We start from the raw sequence: 14,726 nt of genomic DNA on the forward strand, positions 1-14,726 counted from the left end.
TTGTAAAAGCGAAAAAGCGCTGCGCACTCCCTTCCTTCTCTCCTGTTCTCCTCCAACTTTGTCGTTGCTCGGTGTTCCTTGGAACGACCGCTTACGGAGCACGGAAGATGTGCTGCGTCGAAGACGCCGCCGCTGTGTTATCTTTCTCCAAGCGTGGATACCATGTGCTGCGCGCAACTATTCATGGTGCTGAATTTACGGTGACCAAAATAAAAACATCCCGCTGCAAAAAATGAACCCCTAGACCTAAGCACGCAAAGCATGAGCGGATAAATTTTCCCCTGGCAAAGATTTGAAAGCACAGTGCTACTTTTTTAGGGGCTCTGCAGCTTCAGTTTGCACTAAAACCTTACTGTCCCAACTGCCCTTAGATTTATTTATTTATTATTTAACAAATACTGCAGGCCATAAGTGGGCCCTAGCAGGAGGGGTGAAAAAAATACAGCATTGTCAATATCAATTTATCCCGCGAAACATAAGTAAAATACACTTTGACATGTTCAACTCTTGCGATAAAACATGCATAAATACGAAACACCACTATGAGGTGTATGACAACAATTTGTGAACGGAATCAATGAACATGATGACATCAGAAGGCAGCTGGTTCCATTCCTCGATAGTGCATGGATAAAAAGAATATTTAAAGGCATTAATTTTAGTTTCATACGGCGTTAAAGAATCTGTACAATGATGTCTTGTGGGACGAGTTGCAAGGGGTGCAACGTTGAGGTCGGGACTCATGGCGAGCTTGTTTTTCAGCAGAAATAAAAATTTTAGCCTCTGAATTTTTCTACGTATTTGCAGTAGTGGGATGGCATTTTCTTTCATTTAAATGGAAGGAGAGTCAGATGTGCGATATTTAGAAAAGATGAAGCGCACGGCTTTCCGCTGTACCGCCTCCAATGCCTCAATATTCCTTTTGATATGAGTCCCAGACTGTGCAAGCATACTCTAGTTTGGGTCTGATGAGGCTGTAGTATGCTAAATGCTTTATCCGGGAAGGAACGTTTTTAAGTTTGTGGCGAAGAAATCCAAGTTTTCAGTAGGAGTATGAGCATGTATTGGCAATATGACTATTCCAACTTAGATTACTAGTTATGGTAACACCGATGTATTTATATTCCTTAACTGCTACAAGAGGGTGCGATGGGAGGGTGTAAGAAAATGAGTGTACAATTTTTTTGTTGGTGATTTTCATAAAAACTGTTTTCGCGGAATTAAGCTTCATATCCCAATTACTGCACCATGTGTCAATTTTCTGGAGGCTAGAGTTAAGGAGGATTTGGTTATTAGGGCTGTTAATTTCGTTGAACAAAACGCAATCATCAGCAAAGAGCCTAATTTGAACCGGATCAGATATAACAGTAACGATATCATTCATATATGTCAGAAATAAAAACGGGCCTCACACACTACCTTGTGGAACACCTGAAGTAACTGGTAAAAAATTTGAATGATAACCGTCAATGCTAACAAACTGTACACGGTTGGTGAGATATGATGCAAACCACGTGATTATCAATTTAGGAAGACCAATTAGTTCAAGTTTATATATTAGTTTAGCATCTGACACAACATCAAAAGCTTTTTGAAAATTTAAAAAATGGCATCGACCTGCCCCGAGTGGTTATGGACTGTTGCAAAGCTGTGAATAACCGAAGTTAATTGGGTCACAGTGGACAAGCCTTTCCTAAAACCATGTTGAACTGAAGAAAGTACACCATTGTAATCTAGAAATTTGGTTATGTAGTTAGCTAAAATATGTTCTGCCAATTTACAACCAGTGGAAGTGAGTGAAATGGGACGATAATTTGCAGCAAGTGTCATGTCACCCTTTTTAAGCACAGACGCAACACAAGCTTTCCTCCAGTCGGAAGGCAGTCTTCCTGTTGCAAATAACGTGCGAAATAATATTGAATGAAATTTAGAAATAACTTTGGCATAACGATGCAAAAATATGTTAGGTATTTTATCCGGACCAGAAGTGGACTTAGTTTTAAGATTTAACAACAGTGAAATTAATCCTGGCAGTGATACAATGTCTGGATCAGGAAAACAAAATAAATGCATACCTACGAAACCTAGATGGATTTGGATTTGACAATACACGATGGAAGTGCTTATTAAAGTGCTCAGTAATGGTAGTTTTGTCACCAAGGATTGCACCCTCTGGACAGATACAGAAATATCGGGGCAGATGCAGAAAATTCATTATAGCTAGTAGCTCTACCTGTGCTTCTTTCATCCTTCCCGTTGCTTCAGGAATGCTTCGATTATATCTAACCTGGATAACATAGGACGGCCCCTTGTGAATGAACCTCTGCTTCGCACGAGGATCTAGTTTCGGCGTCGAATATGGATGTTTTTCGCCCCGCCTTCTTTTTCAATGTATTGTTACCTTAACATATCTGATGAGTCTTCCGAAGGCTGCAGGGCTACTGGGGCCATATTTCTTAGCGAGTTGTTTAATTTTTTTTTCGCGCTATTTCTAATACGCATACTACAGCCTGTAACGTAGTAGTTGATAGCAACAAAGGAATCGCATTCGTCAGCTTTGTTATCAAAGGCTGAACTGAGCAGGCGCAAAAGACAAGGGAATGAAAATTAACCGTTACAAAATAAAGAAAATTGTCACACACAGAGAAAACTGTGTTGTCACATAGGACGTCGGTCCTTTTTTTTTTGTTTATCAAGCACAAACAGTGTCCGGATTAGAAAACGTCTTTTGCTCAGTATCAACGCGGATGGCAGAACTTGCGAAGATAGAAAGTATGCTGATCTGGTGAACTGACAAGAAATCCTGATCACTGATGTATCCGCGCTTCACCGTAGTGTCTGCGAAGGCGGAACTGGGCCGCCGCCATCCCTGCGCACGAAGCGTTGCTGAAAATCAAGAGCAACTTAATACACTGTACTGCGTCGCTAACTCCTGCTGCCTTGCCTTCTGTCCAGGACATCCACTGAGGGACAAGCTTTCTGCGCTTCATTGCTCTGAAACCAGCGAGGGGCGAATTTGGATCGAGCGAGACCACCATGGGCACTGGAAAAGCCCTTCCTAGTCTCCCAGCCGCTAGCAACCTTGCTGTCGGCCAGTGCTTACACCTGGTCTGAAGACCGAATGTTGACTCCTAGTGTGATATGCGAAATAAAACAATCCTTACAGAGTCAAGCGTCAAATGTGATTTCATCACCTCTGATATGAGGAATACTCTGGTGGTGCAAAGAACGTTTACAGTATGAAATCTCTTCACGCAGTGATGGCATCCCGCTAATGAAAGTAAAAGTGTAAGGCAGGACCGCTAATCAATAATAACGCCTAGGCGAGCTGTAGTACACACAAGAAATACAAATGATTGCTTTGGTCGTGAGATGACTTGATAAAAAATGTAACTATTTATAACTCGGTTGCGAAGAAATAGACTAAAACCACTTTATCGGAATCAGTAATTGTATCATGACTGTACATGAAAGTACGCGAATTCTCGCAGTAATGACAAAAGGACAAGATTTTGTTAGCGCCGTTTTGAATGTTTTTTTTTCTTTATTCTGCGTGAAAGTAATCCACTAGCAAACCTGCATTACAGTGATATCCGAGTTCAAACAAAGAACCCCTTGCACTTAGGCTGCGATTGGTCAGAGAGAGCTTTTTCGCCAATTACATTCAGACTCCTTTCGGGGTAAACGACGCGCAGTCGTAATTTAGTTCAGTCGTTGTTAACGAAGAAGGCGTCGACGTCCTTGTCGAAGAAGCGGTCCGGGCCGCCATTCTTCTTGACGCGCAGGGAATCCTTGAACGGACGTTGCTTGACGTAGGCAGTCTCGGGCAGGGGTGACACTGCGCGGAAGGCTACCCTTCCTCCGCTGGCGGGTTTCAGGAGGGGCTCCTGGGTAAAGGCAGTTGTACTCACTCCGAGGTGCTTCGCTTATTGAGAACCTAATTCGGCAATTCCAAACATGAACCTGATGGAAAACAGCGCAAAAAAGACAGAAACACAAAAACAAGAGGGAAGACACTCTCTTCCCCCTTGTCTTCCGTCTTGTCTTTGTGTTTCGATCTTTTTTGCGCTGTTTTCCATCATGATCGCTCACGAACTAGCCCAAACGTCCGCTGTGCTTCAAGCATGAAATAACGCCCTGCCTGATGCTTTCCACAAGCACTGCCTCACGCTTTCCTGCAGCTGAAGTTACAAAGGACTGAATACTAGCTGTTGTGCAGTGCGTACATTTCCACTGCTGCAAGCAAAAGATATCCCTGGCCGCACGAAAAGCGCGAGAAACTTAGTTCGCAGAGAGAAGATAAAGGAATACAAAAAGAGAAGGGTAAGCAGATAACGGTCGAGTTTACATCATAAGGTACTGTATTTTGTAACAATAAGTTTCCTTATCGTATTTCGTTTAGCGTGACGTAAATTGTGACAACTACAAGAAATGGGGAAGAAAATGACCAGTCAAAGGCGCGGCCAATCTAATCACGGCGCTGCCGCTAGCTATCCTATGGCCGCCGCATCCAGTCTCGCCGAGTCACACGCGTTATGTTCCGCCAATTTTTCGCACACTAACCGCGCAGTTTGTCCCGAAATGGGAATAGTGACGATGAAGCTCCTGAGATGAGTCAAATGCATCATGGTGCTCCGTAATATGTCAACCTCAGCACCGGTCCGCCAGTGTGTCATGTGCATGGGGCACATTATGCAAATAAGTGGCCTCGTGGCCACGGTCCTATCACGGCCAGCAAGAAATTAACCGTCACAGCCTGTATCACTGCAAGCGTCGATCAATGTTCTATGATGAAAGGAAATGAAAGTCAAAATGACTCACTAGAAAATAAGGCCATTTAGTACGTTGCCATCTACAATTGGGGGGGGGGGGGGGGGGGGTGGAGGGTTGTAACGTGGGACAGCAAGAAAAAACAGCAGGAAGAACTGGACGTGCAGAGAGGCACAAAATGAACCGCAGTGCGGAACAACTTCGTAATCGTGCCGCTGAAGCATGTGGCCAGCATTCCATGCGCCCACAGCATTTGAACGCAGTCCCTGGGCGATGTCCCAAACAGCGATGCTTTCTATTCATTTGTTTTGCCTCGTTCGCAATGACCAGCACCGGCTATTAAATCCCAGCCGACGAATATGAATAGCGTACATTATTATAAAGTCCAGAGACAAGCAGTTTCTGCTTGCCATGAGCCTTTAGCATCATAAGAGATGTCAAACGTGGGTTGTAATGCAAACAGCACAAACAGAGAAACCGCATCGAGAACCATTAGCAGCGCATACAAGAAGAAATCAGCCTGTTCACGTTTTCTGTAGCCTCGAAAAATTCACCTCTGATCGCACATAAGTGCGCACGTTATGATCAAGGCAAAAATGAGTGGAAGATATCAAACAAAGCGCAGTGACACGAATCACTCGCGCATGTGCTTGCCAAGATTGGCCTTACACCAATCTAACGTGAAGTTCATTGTGCCTCAAGATGCACAGAAGTCATGTTCACATATTCTTCCTATTGTAAGTCAGAAGATAGGGCTATTAAAAGGTGGTGACTTGTGCGACCCACGTATTCCTGTCGTTTAGTGCTCTGCATTTGGCTTTTCTTTTTTTCTCACGTCGTTTACTCTCGACTTTTGCATGAATATACGCGTGCGTGTCTATGAAAATGAAATTTATGCTTCAGTGTACGTGTAATATAATGACACTCTTTCTCTTCTTAGTATGAGGTACGCAAGTTCAGCAGGGGCTAACCAACGTTCTTTAAAATTTGCTAAAGAGAAGAAGGAAAAAATAATTCAGTGCCCGCACCGCAGATGGTACAACGGCTGGTCCATACCAGGAACTACTAGTGAACACACATATCGGAAAAGTTCTGTTTATAACAAACTCTTTAGCGATAAGTAGGAAAGTAAGCAATCTGGCCACGCCATGAAAGATCTCTCATTGATAGTCGATGTGAGTATTTGCAAAATGATGTGTTTTTTCTGCTCGCTGGCAACTGCATAGAGACTGTAGCAAAAAAAAAACAAGTTCCGAGAACTGCATTAAGCACCGAAATACCTTGGGAAAAATACATATGTGCAAAAAAGAAGTTAAACGTGCGTACAGCGGACAATCCGTGCGGCGTGTCGCATTTTGCGATTTTTTTTTTCACAGAACTTAGACCTGAGAATGTTTGGACTGCAGCCTGCAAGTCTGTAGGTAAACTTGATCTCAGAACATTCATTGCAGATGCGGTCATCGACCTCTTAATGGATTAATGAAACAACAGGAACCCATTTTTCCTGAAGTCAGTTTTCGGAGACAAATGGCAGCGTGGAATTAAATTAGGGCATACAGATCCGAAAATACTGAGCTGTGCAGCGAAATGAATGAAAGCTTGTGTTTTTCTAAGTAATATTTATTGTGCAATCTAATACTTGCCTTACATATATTAAGCGACAAAGACCACGTGCCTTCATCTGAAAAATATGTTTTTGGCACGGCGAATGAGTTTGAGCTCAGGACTTTAAATCGTGAAATCGACACTGTCGTCACTAAATCGCGCCAAAACTGAAGGACCTGAATTAATTTATACTAACAAGGATACTTCAATCTCACAAAAGTATCATTACACGCGTATTTATGTGTCTCGCCTCTATCGAACTGCTGCTCCACTCGGGATTGAATGCGCGAAATTGTGCTAGCCGTCAGAGGGCCATGCAGCTGTTCGCGTGACGACTGTTGAGTCGTGAAGAGCTAGAACGATGTATTAATGTCTTAAAAATTTAGTGAAACATACCGCTTCCTTGTTCGACAAAGATTCCCCGCAAGTAACGCCGAGGCACAGGATCATGACACCCAGCACAACTGCCAAGGTCAGGGAGGCTGCTTCACGTGCCATGGTTTCCTAAAGTTACGAAGCTTCCGGCTCTCGTGCAGGTGGCCCTTTGAAACAAAAAGCACGCTTAGTAACTTTCAAGTTCTGTTCTTCATTAAGTTCCATTTGCAGAAAAAGCACAATGAAGTTTCCTTTTTGTTCTGGAGTAAACGGAGGTAATGAGTACCCGGGCAAAGAGTGTCATCACCCGGTTTAAAGTGACCGCACTCACTCAAATGCCTGCCTGTTTAAGTTCTATCCGAATCAAATGAATCGTCCTTGTGAGCGCAAACCCTAATGTTCCGCAGCAAGAGTAGAGATAGCAGCGCTTGGCTTCTCACAAAACGAACTAATGTTCTAAAGATCCACGTACAGTGGCCACACCTGTGCATTAAAAGAACTAACGTTATGGCGAACGCTAATACACTTTTTGCTAAGTGTCTATTGTATACGTGGAAGTTAACGCTCCACCTAGAACACCTTTAATGCGAAAATTTTACTAAGAGAAATGGAATCTCCCTCCTACAGAATCTGGTCATCCATTTAGATCGGCAGCACGCGAGCAAACGGCATCATGACCTATGGTCTAATTCTGGAAATAGCTGACTGATGACATAAATCGTGAAGCGTAGAATACTAGCTGGAATCACTACATTTTGCTGTGCAGCTCGGAAAGCCGCAGGTAGGGGGAAATAACTAAAACGGCTCACTTGCTACGTCCAGCGGCTGCTGAATCCTGGCTGCTTCGTTCGCCTCTTCTTTGCTCGCTGTCCTTGATGTTGTTGTTGTTGCCCTCATACTATGGCACATGCCCACATAGGGGCCAGAATTGGCGGGCACATAGAGTTTTTGAGGTAAATAATTCCTGGACGAAATTAAAATGAATGGTAAGGACGGAAGAAGTAAACAAAAAGGAACAACGAAATGAAACGGGAAATGCAGAACGCACGCAGGAGGTCGAGACTGATGTTTATAGCCGAGTAGTTAAATTGTAATGATAATTGTAAGAATAAAAATAATATTGAAAAATTTTTTAAAAAATTAACAAGGTAGCCGTCTTGATTCCATTTAAAAAATGTGCACGGCAGTAAAAACAGGCTTGCGGCTGTGCCCAAGTATGGTGACTCCAAACGACAATAAGACTTGGCTGTTCAAACAATGGGCAAGCTGTTGTAGAGGTTTCCATAAAAACCGTCTTCCCATCATAGTGTACCGGCGATAAAACAACAAAAAATAGTCTATGGTTTCGGGCTCACCACAAAATACGCAGACGGGATTAAGCGCCAACCCAGACCTGTGCAAATAAAAATTTAAGGGTGGGATCCGGCAGCGGAGCCTTGATAGAGACACCTTAACCTGCCGTGAATGGCTTGATTGGCTGCTTCACGAATACGTCAGGTGCAGGTAATCATCAGATCTTAAAAGAGATCCAGTTTCATTCTTAACAAATTTTGTCGCCGGAACCTCGCTGCTATAATGTACGCTGTAGTCGGAACGAAAGGTAGCACGGGGCCATTGAGGGACGCCTTGATTCAGCCCGATAACAATAATAGGCTTCGATTTCTTGCTCGTGTATCCAAGCCTCCTCGTGGGTATGCCATTCTTGGAGGGCACAACAACCACTACTACTGCACGAGGAATTTTTCGCACAAAATTCTCGCACCACTCCACAAAAGACGCATGTGAAACAAGTGATTAGAGAACGTTTTAATTTAAATTGTTGATATTGTCCATTCAACGTCCATTTAGAAATCGCGACTAATTGTTAAGTTTTCGATATTCGAATTTATAAATGGGCTGCTTTTATCATTTTGCATGCACTGACTGCTGGGGATAATTTGATATCGTTCCAGGGAAATACATGCCACTTCCGTCCACCACCAGCGTTTCACGTCCAGCTTTAGAAACCTTCTTATTCAGATATGGAAACGTCTTTCAGGAGAACCTGGAGACGGCTTCGAATGGCGACGAGATCGACGGTGACTACGAGTCTACGACGGTGACGCGCTAATTACTGCGCGTTAGCTAGTGCGCTACAGCGTATCGGATCAGATAAATACTGAGTATTTGTGTATGTTGTTCTCCACTTGTATGGCGAGCACTGATGGAAAGCCGCCGTAAAGAGCCGCTTTTCCTTTTTTAATTTTCTGTATTAATTTTAATCTGCTACCGGAGAAGTAATATATTTTCAGAATTAGAATGGCATAACAAAATTTTTTCTTTTTAAAAAACTTTTCCCCATTTTCATGCGTTTTTGAGAACATAAGTTGGCGCTTAAAGGGTTTACCACGTGCTAACTGCGTCAGCCGCCGCGGTGGCTCTGTGGTTATGGCGCTCGGCTGCTGACCCGGAAGACGCGGATTCGATCCCGGCCGCGGCGGTCGAGTTTCTATGGAGGCTAAATTATACAGGCTCGTGTACTGTGCGATGTGAGCGAAGGTTAAAGAACCCCAGGTGGACGAAATTTCCGGAGCCCTTAACTACGGCGTCTCTCATAGCCAGAGTAGCTTTGGGAGGTTCAACCCCCATAAACCAAATTTCATCATAAAACCTATTTAAAATCGTGTGCATAGGTAGAAAGCGTTGACCGGGAAGTCCCTTTTTAAGGTTTTATGAAGTTAAACGTTCAAAAGCGACTCGGGCTATGAGAGACGCCGTATTAGAGGGCTCCGGAATAATTTCGACCACCTGGGGTTTTTTAACGTCAGGTAGTTACACGCAGTGGCCGAACGCTCCGCGAGTTCTACCTTGAACGATTAATAACTGGACGCCCCACTCCAGTTGTAACCAACACAGTGCTGTGCGCGTGTGTGATTTAATTCCTCTAAAATGAACTAATCACGCGCACAACCTGGATACATTTCTTATTGTGTAAATAGTTTGTACATATTACTTCTCCCCCTGTCCTCTATTCCTGTCCCCTCACCTCTTTCATTTCATTTCTCCATTCTGCCTGCTGTCCTTTATTTCCGCTGCCCCAGTTCAGGTGCTTCAGTATTGATGGCAGATGCCGGGGCTAGCAAAAATCTTTTCCTTCCTTTTTTACTATTATTTTTTAATAAAACCACTACCACCACCACCACGTTCGCTGACATAGCACAGTACACGGGCTTCTAACAATTCGCCTCAATCAAAATGCGACCGCCGCGACCGGTACAGAACCCGCGTATTTCTAATCAGCTGTCAAGCTCAACAACCGCTCAGCCACCGCGGCGGCGGAAGTCTCTTTTGGTGCAAACTGTTTTTTTTTTCAGAGCGAATAATCACGCCTTGCGTTCTTAGTTTCTGCGAAACCACTGAATAGAATGCAGGTGTGATTATGCAAGGCTGTTATGATACAAATATTTTTCTCAGATTCTATTCGATTCTTACCATCCGCCCGTCTGACTGAGTGATTGCAGTGACCACCAGGGCACGGGGCAATAATGAAGTGCAAAACGAATTGGCATGAAATGCCATTCGCATCATGTCACGACGTCAACCCCCCCCCCCCCCCCCCCCTCCTCCTTTCCGTGGATAAAAAAACAAAATTTAACATATATCCATGCCGTAGCAGGGTCTGTACGTAGACAGCCACACACAAATATTTCCGCGCGTCTAGCAAGCTCGTTAGTCTTGTATGCTCGGTTATGTTTGTGAAGAAACACTGACAAGTGTTGAAGCAGCCCCTTCTAGTCGAGACATAACTTTTCAAAAATATAGTCTCAGTTCCTCATAGGAACTGCGCTGTCATGGTCTTGCATGCGTCCCACAAAGAGTGAAAAGTTCCCGTTACTTTACGTTCCCTCTGCATTTATGGCGCCAGAAAAGCCAAGAAGCATCACTTAGTGGCTATTTTTTCTCCCGTGCATACATACATGTCACAGCGCTCCTAAGATATATTCTTTTTCATGAAAACATTGAACACAGTGCCCAAATGTGCCAGAGGAGTACATTTTGCGAAAATTGCCAGCAGAGGAGGAAAGACTTCAGAACGCACTAAAGGCGATACAGGGGAACGTGTGCCGTGCCTGCGAACGATGACCTCAGAGCACATGGGTCCGACTCAACATTGGTTGCCGCTCACTCGTACTAAATACTTTCGCCTCCGAATGTCGGTTTCACTGCTAATCACACTGGTCATGAAACGGAATTTTGAGCCTAAATATATGAGATCTTGGTTGGGCCTCAGATCCCAGTTTTGAACTCCCAGCTTCAAGCGTACCGTCGTGCTGACTGTGTCCGTGAACCTATGTCGTAGCTCATGCAGCGGGACGAACGACAGAGGTGACCACGACCATGCAACGGTAGGTTTACCCTAATCCGTGCCTAGCTTACTTATTTCTCTCTCTGGCCAGACTGATGGAGGTTTAAATAGGGCGGCTGATAACGGTGCCAATGCGCACCTTAGCGACCGCGTCATAACAGTCCTCCCGACTGCTACTTATGTAATGCTGCTAGATTTAGTATACGTGCATTTATAACAAGCAATCTCCTGTTTTCAGCTGCCCCGTGACAACAGTCCTCCCGGCAGCCACTTATGTCACGCTGCTAGGTTTAGTAAGCGTGAATTTATAACATGCAATCTCCTATTTTCAGCTGTCTTCGCGCCGCTTGCTCTCTTCGAGAAAATTAATTTCGGAGAGGCCGTTTCGTAAACCTAGCGTCTCTTTGTGGAATGCAGTTTTTCCATCTTTCAGCACCACCCTGATCGGGCGGAACCCGAGAGTTTGTTTGCTCGCGCAGAGTTTCATATTTCAATAGCCTCCTTTCCTGCGCTAAAGCTTCTTATTCTTTTGTTTCAGTTTTAGTCAATTCCATACAGCCCTGTTCTCATTTTTTTATTTATCGCAGTTGGGTACTGTCAACCGCGCATGCTGTTTCCTGGTTTTTCTTTTTATGGGGATTTAACGTTCTAAAGCGACTTAGCCTGTGAGGGACGCTGTAGTGGTGGACGCCGGATAATATCGACCACCTGGGGCTCTTAAGCGTGCGCTGACATCGCACATTACACCAGCCTCCACCATTCCGCCCCCATCGAAATGCGGCTGCCGCGGCCGGAATCGAACCCGCGTCTTTTGGCTCAGCAGCCGAATTTTTCGACATTTTATTCTTGCTTAGCATAATTATGTTCTGCCGACCGTGCTTCGTGCGCCTCCCAAATCTTAGCCAATTCAGAACAATTGGTATGTGTAGCTTGACGTCATGGACCAATGGATTTCGCACCTTGCCGCATTTTCGGCCAATTTAAAGTGTTGTCTCTGTTTTTCGAATGTAGGACGCGCCCCCCTTTTTTTAATTACACCCTTTACGCGTTTGGCTTCGGTTTCATTGCTATTTTTCTGTTTTCATTGCTACTTGCTGTGCTGCGCACGCTAATGATTGCGCACTTACGTAAGAGAGGTAGCTATTAAACCGTACACCTAAAATGTGGACTTTAACGTCCGAAAGAGACACGTGGACTACGATTGATGCCGTAGTGTTGGACCCCGGATTAATTTATACCATGTGGAGGTCTTTAACGCGTTCCGAAGTCGCAAAGCATATGAGCGCTCTAGCATTTCGCCGCCACCGAAATCCGGCCACCACGTCCGGAATCAAACCCGCGCTCTTCGGATCAGCGATCGAACGTCAAGGCGAATGAGCCACCGCGACGGGTGAGATAAAGTTCATTTTAAAATGTCCCTAAATAACCGTTTAGAATTGATACCTAAGCATAGAAAGGTTATATTTTTGCCGAGAACAAAGCTGCGTTAGGATTAAAACGCTAAACGTAAACCTTAAAGGAGTGAATACAAGTATTTTGGCGGAATAAACGATTCGCAAGAACGAATTTGCAGTTATTGTGGTGTCTATTCAAGTCAAGAATTTACTTCACTTTCAGACGTTAGAACTAGTGACATTAGAATTTAAGTCCCTCATATATTCAGATCGCGAACCAGCGCAGAAGAGCTTCAAAGAGTTTGTGAAATTTCCAGAGCTCCGAACGCGATGAATGCCTGAAGTAATTACCTTCTCAGGTAACGATAATAAGTAGTTAAAATGTAAATTTTATCGCTTTTTGCCGCAGTCAACAACTGTACTTAACAAGGGTAGTAATGAGCGGATTCTTAATATCTGCGGCCGCTTAACGGCTGTTTTTTTTTAGAATATTTTTGGTGTATTGCAATTTTCTCATCTTGAAAGCGAAACTGAAATTTCCATCAAGCTTACGGTTCGATGCCCCAAATGTTAATCGCTTTCTTTCGGAACTACCATGAAAAAAAAAAAAAACTGCCCGGGAATGCGGGCAAGCGCTATAATTTGCACGGGTGCCACAACGTAGAGCGTTGCTCTCAAACGTTTCGAAAGTTCGATTGTTTTGAATTTCGAATGATCACCGCATTTCATTGTGTTTTCTTTATGGCCGCCGAGGTTTTTGGGGGCGTTCTAGTTTTCTCAAAACTGCAAGTTCACAACATCCCTACTGAGTTACGCGTTGGTTGGCTGCGTTGGCAGCCGAGAGGTTATAGTTTCTGAATCTCCAGTAAAACCAGTCATGTGGCAATAGAGGATCGGAGGATAAAAATACAACAGCTTTAACGAAAAAGAGCATGCAAAGCGTTTGAAATAACAGCTCAGCAGGGTCCCGCAAATATTAGAAATTTTCGGATAGCGAATTGAATATCCCCTTATTTAACACGTCGAATAAATCGGATAGTGAATGTTAAAATTATTCAAAAGGAATTGCATGTATACTGAAGTTTTGGCACAGTTTTTAAATAATCAGCGCGAAGTTCGTACATGGCACGCCGTATTTTTCTTCAACAAATGCCCGAAGAACGGGGCCTACTCCGACGCGGCACAACTTGCTGCCGTGATCGGTCTACAGGGAATGGAGGATCCAGCGCCGCTCCGTGGGCCTTTTCAAGTCGCGCCGTTTATAGTGATCATACATAGACGACGAGGCAGTGTTCTGACAGTTTCAACAAAGGCCGCTGCGGTGGCTCAGTGCTTGTGGTGCTCGCCTGCTGGCCCGAAAGACGCGGGTTCGATCCCGGCCGCGGCGGTCGAATTTTGATGGAGGCGAAATTCTAGAGGCTCGTGCACTGTGCGATGTCAGTGCACGTTAAAGAACCCCAGGTGGTCGAAATTATCCGAAGTCCTTCATTACGGCGTCTCTCATAACCTGAGTCTCATCGGGGCGTTAAACCTCCATAAACCATAAACCAGTTTCAACAAGCCAAGCTTTTATACCCAATCTCGAAGGCCATGGATAATGCGGAATTCTAATCTACTGAGATGCGGCACTACGTAATTCGCTGTCGTGCGTAATTACTCATCTACTCAGTTGCCGCGCTACATAATTCGCTGCCGCCAGCCGTAAGAAAACGTAGTTTTCCCACACATATAACCTGATGGTCATCACTTCGTTTAGTGGGCGAATTTGTACCTGGCTCCTTAGCATGCTTATTCCTATTTTTAGCCCTTTGTATTTTACGTCGTATATTAAGTTTTTTTTGATGAATCTCTCCCTGTGTAATGAGCGCATGGGCCCCTAGGGTATTGAAATAAAGTATCAAGCCGCTTTTTTGTCATATTGTCACGGACTAGAAGACGACAAAGTGGGCAGTGGCGCGGCACGGAGCGCTCGTGCTAGGCCCACCGTCATTAAATCATCCCATCGCCATCTGTTATGTAGCCCTGCTTTCACTTGCTTGCCGTCACGTAATAATATTTAGAATCTTCCAACCGAGATTGATGCGCGCTTTTTTCGCTTTGTGGAGTGTTAAGCTCTAGCTATGACTCTACAAGCCTTAGCGCCGCAGCTACCACTTCCCCATTTCGCACGATTATTCGTTTCGCTGAATATTCGTCCAGGTAGCGAATATTTGTAGAAATATTCGACTCGTATTCAA

The 14,726-nt window shown here is 44.3% G+C and overlaps 1 protein-coding gene and 1 long non-coding RNA gene across 2 annotated transcripts in view; one reads left to right on the forward strand and one right to left on the reverse strand.

The window, feature by feature from the left end:
- The window catches only part of LOC144094862 (uncharacterized), a 39,314-nt gene extending 36,148 nt beyond the window's left edge, over positions 1-3,166 (forward strand). The window contains exon 3 of the mRNA XM_077628742.1: positions 2,956-3,166. The gene's annotated coding sequence lies outside the window, so the exon portion shown is untranslated. The remainder of the gene's footprint in view (positions 1-2,955) is intronic.
- Positions 3,167-3,524: 358 nt separating this feature from the next.
- Positions 3,525-7,631, reverse strand: LOC144094863 (uncharacterized). Its single transcript, XR_013306605.1, has 3 exons — positions 7,560-7,631; positions 6,772-6,917; positions 3,525-3,887 (listed from the first exon to the last, which is right to left on the reverse strand). It is a non-coding gene; the product is annotated as an uncharacterized LOC144094863 (long non-coding RNA).
- Between the last annotated feature and the right edge of the window lie 7,095 nt (positions 7,632-14,726).

This window comes from Amblyomma americanum, chromosome 6 (assembly GCF_052857255.1).
Source record: "Amblyomma americanum isolate KBUSLIRL-KWMA chromosome 6, ASM5285725v1, whole genome shotgun sequence".
Classification (NCBI taxonomy): domain Eukaryota; kingdom Metazoa; phylum Arthropoda; class Arachnida; order Ixodida; family Ixodidae; genus Amblyomma; species Amblyomma americanum.